Source organism: Wyeomyia smithii, chromosome 1, assembly GCF_029784165.1.
Source record: "Wyeomyia smithii strain HCP4-BCI-WySm-NY-G18 chromosome 1, ASM2978416v1, whole genome shotgun sequence".
NCBI classification, from domain to species: domain Eukaryota; kingdom Metazoa; phylum Arthropoda; class Insecta; order Diptera; family Culicidae; genus Wyeomyia; species Wyeomyia smithii.
This window is the reverse complement of record NC_073694.1, coordinates 99,812,496-99,820,339: the sequence shown is the minus strand read 5'-3', so window position 1 is coordinate 99,820,339 and position 7,844 is coordinate 99,812,496.

Genomic DNA, 7,844 nt, shown 5'->3' with positions numbered 1-7,844 from the left:
ACCTCACCAGTCTGTTGAGGATGATCCTCTCAAGCACCTTGCCCGCGGTGTCCAGCAGGCAGATAGGCCTATATGCCGATGGGTCCCCTGGCGGTTTCCCAGCCTTCGGCAATAAGACCAGTCTCTGCCGCTTCCACCTGTCCGGAAAGAGACAGTCATCCAGGCACCTCTGCATGACTGCCCTGAACAGCCCGGGGGCCGTTTTTATCGCCAGCCTGATCGCCAGGTTAGGGATACCATCCGGTCCCGGTGCCTTGCTCACCTTTAGGGATTTGGCGATCACGATGAGTTCCTCATTCGTAACCCTTGCCTCCTCCCCTGCCTCGACACGGCTGTCGTCGCTCACGGATTGGATGCTCGGCAGGTTGGCCGACCATCTCTGGTCTATGTCTGAGATACTGGAACGTCGGACGTGAGACTCGACCGCCGGAGGCCAAGGACTTGGCTCGTGGCGTGGAAAGAGTCCCTCGATGATACGCTCCAGCATCGCTGGTGATCGCTCTGCAGGCGCCAGCGCGCCTTTAGTCTTGGCCATTACGATCCTGTAGGCGTCACCCCACGGATTTGTATTGGCACTCGCACATAGCCTATCGAAGCAGGCCCTCTTGCTGGCCTTTATCGCACTCTTTAGCATCGATCTTGCCGAACTGAATGCTGCGCGGCGCTCTGTCCTCTCTTCTTCGTTTCGCGCACGCTGCATCCTCCGTCTTGCACGGAGACACGCACTGCGAAGGTTGGCTATCGCGTCCGTCCACCAGTAAACCGGTGGCTTTCCATTCCTAGGTTGGCGAGTCCTAGGCATGGTGGCGTCGCACGCCCGCGATAGCATAGCAACTAGTTGGTCAGCAGTCGGGCGAAGCCAACTGCCCCCCTCGCGCTCCCTTCTCATTGCCTCTTCGAATACCTCGGCATCAAAGTGCGATGTCTTCCACCCGCGAACGGTCGGAGTGTTGGCTCTACCCGTCGCTTGCCCCCTCTCGTTGTTGTCTACACTAAAACAGACCGCCTGGTGGTCGCTATTAGTGTAGCCATCGTCTACCCTCCAGTTCTTGATCAGTCCTGGGCTGGAGAACGTCACGTCGATGATCGACTCCGCACCATTTCTGCTAAATGTACTTTTGTTCCCAACGTTGGCCAGATCTAGGTTGAGCTTTGCAAAAGCCTCCAACAGGATCTGGCCCCTCTGGTTCGTGAAGCAACTTCCCCACTCAACAGCCCAAGCGTTGAAGTCGCCCGCCACCACCAACGGCGTTAGGCCCGTTAGCTCCATGGATAGGAGGTCGACCATCTGGATGAACCTTTCGGTAGACCAACGTGGCGGAGCATAGCAACTGCAGTAGAACACTCCGTTCACCTTAGCAACTACGTACCATTCTTCTGAGGTTGAGACAACCTCCTGAACCGGGAACTTGCTCGTCGTACATATGGCCGCCAATCTGGACTTATCCGCAACCCAGTTACCGTTTCCGGGAGGGATGCGGTAGGGGTCCGATATGACGGCGATGTCCGACAACGACTCAGTGGCTGCTTGGTGTAGCAGCTGCTGAGCCGCGAAGCAATGGTTCAGGTTCAGTTGCGTCACCCTTACGCCCGTGGTTTCGCAGCCGGCTTACCGGCTGGGCACCTGGGGCCTCCCATAAAGTGTTTGGCGTCCCGTTTCCCGGAACATACCATGCACTTGGGAGACTCCCCACAGTCCTTTGCTTTATGGCCTGCACCTCCACATCGCCTGCACAGCTGGCTCCTATCGGGCCCCTTGCAGGTCCAGGACTTATGTCCGCCCTCGAAGCACCGGAAGCAAATGTCTGGTTGCTGTAGTATGCCCAGAGGACATACCGACCAGCCGACCTTCAACTTGCCCTCTTTCAGGGCCAGGTTAGCGTCCGCCGACGGTAGTCGGAAGGTAGCTACCTGGGTCCCCGCCGGACCTTTGCGGAGGCGGATTGACTCCTTAGCCACCTCCACCCCGCACTTCGCTTTAAGGGCTTGTGCAATGTCGCACCCCTCAGTGATTTCGTCCAGGTTTTTAAGCTGGAGAGTCACTTCTGAGGTGAGTGCCCGCACTTGCACCTCCTTCCCTAGGACCTTTTCGGCTACCGTTTTGTAGGTAGCCCCCTTGTTCTTGGCGTCCTTCCGGAGCTCAAGTATCATCTCGCCAGTGCGAGATCGGCGGATACTCCGCACATCCGCCCCCAGATCCTTGAGCTGGGTTTCCCCCCTCATCTTCTTCAAGACTTCTGAGTACTTCGACCCATCCGTCTTGAGTATGAGGGCATCACCCCTACTCCGCGCCTTTTTGACCTTTTTTGGTCCTCTGGCTGCTCCGCCATCATGACGCGTCGCACCTTCCCGACGCTTCCTACCCTCTACGGTAGTCCAAGGATTGCCCGTAGCCTCCACCTGTGCCTTTTCCGCGGTGGACCTTGAACCGGTTGGCGTGTGTTCCCGTGGGAGTAGCACGACCAATCGTTTCTTGGTGTTCCCGGGGGCCGTTTCCCCCGGGGACTGCCTCGTTCGCTTAGCGACCTGCCCCGTGGAGCAGACCGACGCGAACGAGGGGGCGTCTGTCTGCACCTCTTTAGATGCAGTCGCCCTCCCGGTCCTGGTCGCTTTCTCGGCCGCCTTCACCCGAGCTACGAGTTCTTCGTGCTCCTTTCTGGCTTCATCAATGGTGCTCCGAAGCAGGAGGAGGCTCTGCTTCAGGTCGCCAGCGATGTTTCGCCTGTTCGCCGAGAACTCGATTATGGCATCGAGTTGTTCAGACAGCGCCGCCACTCTTGGCCGCGTGTCCATGCACCTTTCGACGGCCTTGACTAGCAAGGGACCGTCCACCGAGATGTCTGGTGTGGACACCGACGGATTCGCCGTTTTTCCACCTCCAGACTTCGCCGCATCCGTCTCCGCCTTCTTCTGCGGAGACCGCTGGATGCCACCTCGTGCGAAGGGATTTGGTAACCCCTCCGCACCCGTCTCTTTTTGGTTCTTCGAGCTCATTTTTGTTAATTGGGTCCCCCTTCCAGCCGCTATCCTTGTCCATAGATGAGAAGTCGCTTGTATGGTCCCATGGTAATCTATGCCGAAGCAAGGGTAGTCTTTTTTTTTTTTTTTTTTTTTTTTTTTTTAAAGGTGGCGGGGAAATCTGCAAACAGACACCTGAGAAGAGAACTCAGGGTGTGGGGATGAGACTAGGGGAGAGATGCTGGGGTAGTTACACTCCCCCAGACACCTACTTATCCCTGTCCCGACCCACTAAAACCCCTCCAGTCTCCAGCCCTGGTCTTCCCGGAACGACTGTTAAGTATTACGTCGGGAAGTGGCTTTTGTGCGTGATGCACCCTCTTTACTCTTATAACCTCCTAGCTAACTACCTGGAGACTGGTAATTAGCTACCACTGGCGTGTTGGTGGTTGACCCGCCACACACGTTGCAGCTCCAGAACAATCTGAGAGGCGGCCGCACAGACCGCGTTCCAGATGTCCGGGTCGTCGCACATCCTCCGGACTAGATTGTCCGGAGTAGTGCCAGGCCCGCTCACAGCCATCATGTTGCTCCGCGCTCTTACGAAACGGGGGCATACGAAGAAGACGTGCTCAGCAGTCTCCTCCTCCTCCACGCACTCGGGACACATGGGGGACACCGCGTGTCCGAACCTGTGCAGATATTGCCTGAAACAACCATGGCCTGACAGGATTTGTGTCAGGTGGAAGTTCACTTCGCCATGTCGTCTCCCGACCCAGCCGGATATCTCCGGTATGAGTCGGTGCGTCCATCTGCCCTTTGTGGAATTAGACCATTCCCTCTGCCAACGGAGCATCGAGAATGACCTTCTGGTACCTCGTATGCCCCTTGTGTCACGTTGGTCGAAACACTCTCTGTCCTCCTTGATGGCGATGCTGATAGGCATCATGCCGGACAAGACACATATTGCATCGTATGACACCGTACGATACGCACTCGCAACTCTCAGGCACATGAGCCTGTAGGTACTTTCCAGTTTGCCACGGTAACTGTTAGTACCTAGCGCTCTGGACCACACTGGCCCACCATACCTAAGTATGGACGAAACCACGCTGGCAAGAAGTCTTCGCTTGCTGCCATAAACCGCTGAGCTATTGGACATCATACGAGATAGTGCTGCAATAGCCGATGAGGCCCTCTTACAGGCATAGTCGACGTGACTCCCGAACGTGAGCTTGTCGTCCACCATAACCCCCAAGAGCTTCAGGGATCGCTTCGAGGTGATGGTGCAGTCTCCGACTCTGACCACCGCCTGTTGCTCCGATTTACGGTTGTTCACAACCATGACCTCCGTCTTATGATGCGCGAGCTCCAGTTTCCTGGAGCGCATCCAGTCCTCGACCTTGCGTATACAGTGCGCGGCCGTCAACTCGACCTCCTCGATAGACTCGCCGTAAACCTCCAGCGTTATGTCGTCTGCAAAGCCGACGATCACAACCCCTACAGGGAACTTGAGTTTTAACACTCCGTCATACATGACATTCCACAACACCGGGCCCAGGATAGAACCTTGCGGAACTCCTGCGGTAATTGGGACGCACTTCTGACCCTCCTCTGTGTCGTAAACAAGTACTCGATTCTGGAAATAATTTTCCAGAATCTTGTACAGCGACACCGGTACATGGATGCTCCTGAGCGCGAGCGCTATGGAGTCCCAACTGGCACTATTGAACGCATTCTTCACGTCGAGCGTGACGATTGCGCAGTAGCGTATTCCCCTTCTCTTGCGCTGGATTGCTACCTCCGCCGTCTTGATGACGGAAGAGATTGCGTCCAGCGTGGACCTGCCCTTCCGGAAGCCGAACTGGTTACTTGCCAGACCGTGTACACCCTCCGTGTACCTCACCAGTCTGTTGAGGATGATCCTCTCAAGCACCTTGCCCGCGGTGTCCAGCAGGCAGATAGGCCTATATGCCGATGGGTCCCCTGGCGGTTTCCCAGCCTTCGGCAATAAGACCAGTCTCTGCCGCTTCCACCTGTCCGGAAAGAGACAGTCATCCAGGCACCTCTGCATGACTGCCCTGAACAGCCCGGGGGCCGTTTTTATCGCCAGCCTGATCGCCAGGTTAGGGATACCATCCGGTCCCGGTGTCTTGCTCACCTTTAGGGATTTGGCGATCACGATGAGTTCCTCATTCGTAACCCTTGCCTCCTCCCCTGCCTCGACACGGCTGTCGTCGCTCACGGATTGGATGCTCGGCAGGTTGGCCGACCATCTCTGGTCTATGTCTGAGATACTGGAACGTCGGACGTGAGACTCGACCGCCGGAGGCCAAGGACTTGGCTCGTGGCGTGGAAAGAGTCCCTCGATGATACGCTCCAGCATCGCTGGTGATCGCTCTGCAGGCGCCAGCGCGCCTTTAGTCTTGGCCATTACGATCCTGTAGGCGTCACCCCACGGATTTGTATTGGCACTCGCACATAGCCTATCGAAGCAGGCCCTCTTGCTGGCCTTTATCGCACTCTTTAGCATCGATCTTGCCGAACTGAATGCTGCGCGGCGCTCTGTCCTCTCTTCTTCGTTTCGCGCACGCTGCATCCTCCGTCTTGCACGGAGGCACGCACTGCGAAGGTTGGCTATCGCGTCCGTCCACCAGTAAACCGGTGGCTTTCCATTCCTAGGTTGGCGAGTCCTAGGCATGGTGGCGTCGCACGCCCGCGATAGCATAGCAACTAGTTGGTCAGCAGTCGGGCGAAGCCAACTGCCCCCCTCGCGCTCCCTTCTCATTGCCTCTTCGAATACCTCGGCATCAAAGTGCGATGTCTTCCACCCGCGAACGGTCGGAGTGTTGGCTCTACCCGTCGCTTGCCCCCTCTCGTTGTTGTCTACACTAAAACAGACCGCCTGGTGGTCGCTATTAGTGTAGCCATCGTCTACCCTCCAGTTCTTGATCAGTCCTGGGCTGGAGAACGTCACGTCGATGATCGACTCCGCACCATTTCTGCTAAATGTACTTTTGTTCCCAACGTTGGCCAGATCTAGGTTGAGCTTTGCAAAAGCCTCCAACAGGATCTGGCCCCTCTGGTTCGTGAAGCAACTTCCCCACTCAACAGCCCAAGCGTTGAAGTCGCCCGCCACCACCAACGGCGTTAGGCCCGTTAGCTCCATGGATAGGAGGTCGACCATCTGGATGAACCTTTCGGTAGACCAACGTGGCGGAGCATAGCAACTGCAGTAGAACACTCCGTTCACCTTAGCAACTACGTACCCTTCTTCTGAGGTTGAGACAACCTCCTGAACCGGGAACTTGCTCGTCGTACATATGGCCGCCAATCTGGACTTATCCGCAACCCAGTTACCGTTTCCGGGAGGGATGCGGTAGGGGTCCGATATGACGGCGATGTCCGACAACGACTCAGTGGCTGCTTGGTGTAGCAGCTGCTGAGCCGCGAAGCAATGGTTCAGGTTCAGTTGCGTCACCCTTACGCCCGTGGTTTCGCAGCCGGCTTACCGGCTGGGCACCTGGGGCCTCCCATAAAGTGTTTGGCGTCCCGTTTCCCGGAACATACCATGCACTTGGGAGACTCCCCACAGTCCTTTGCTTTATGGCCTGCACCTCCACATCGCCTGCACAGCTGGCTCCTATCGGGCCCCTTGCAGGTCCAGGACTTATGTCCGCCCTCGAAGCACCGGAAGCAAATGTCTGGTTGCTGTAGTATGCCCAGAGGACATACCGACCAGCCGACCTTCAACTTGCCCTCTTTCAGGGCCAGGTTAGCGTCCGCCGACGGTAGTCGGAAGGTAGCTACCTGGGTCCCCGCCGGACCTTTGCGGAGGCGGATTGACTCCTTAGCCACCTCCACCCCGCACTTCGCTTTAAGGGCTTGTGCAATGTCGCACCCCTCAGTGATTTCGTCCAGGTTTTTAAGCTGGAGAGTCACTTCTGAGGTGAGTGCCCGCACTTGCACCTCCTTCCCTAGGACCTTTTCGGCTACCGTTTTGTAGGTAGCCCCCTTGTTCTTGGCGTCCTTCCGGAGCTCAAGTATCATCTCGCCAGTGCGAGATCGGCGGATACTCCGCACATCCGCCCCCAGATCCTTGAGCTGGGTTTCCCCCCTCATCTTCTTCAAGACTTCTGAGTACTTCGACCCATCTGTCTTGAGTATGAGGGCATCACCCCTACTCCGCGCCTTTTTGACCTTTTTTGGTCCTCTGGCTGCTCCGCCATCCTGACGCGTCGCACCTTCCCGACGCTTCCTACCCTCTACGGTAGTCCAAGGATTGCCCGTAGCCTCCACCTGTGCCTTTTCCGCGGTGGACCTTGAACCGGTTGGCGTGTGTTCCCGTGGGAGTAGCACGACCAATCGTTTCTTGGTGTTCCCGGGGGCCGTTTCCCCCGGGGACTGCCTCGTTCGCTTAGCGACCTGCCCCGTGGAGCAGACCGACGCGAACGAGGGGGCGTCTGTCTGCACCTCTTTAGATGCAGTCGCCCTCCCAGTCCTGGCCGCTTTCTCGGCCGCCTTCACCCGAGCTACGAGTTCTTCGTGCTCCTTTCTGGCTTCATCAATGGTGCTCCGAAGCAGGAGGAGGCTCTGCTTCAGGTCGCCAGCGATGTTTCGCCTGTTCGCCGAGAACTCGATTATGGCATCGAGTTGTTCAGACAGCGCCGCCACTCTTGGCCGCGTGTCCATGCACCTTTCGACGGCCTTGACTAGCAAGGGACCGTCCACCGAGATGTCTGGTGTGGACACCGACGGATTCGCCGTTTTTCCACCTCCAGACTTCGCCGCATCCGTCTCCGCCTTCTTCTGCGGAGACCGCTGGATGCCACCTCGTGCGAAGGGATTTGGTAACCCCTCCGCACCCGTCTCTTTTTGGTTCTTCG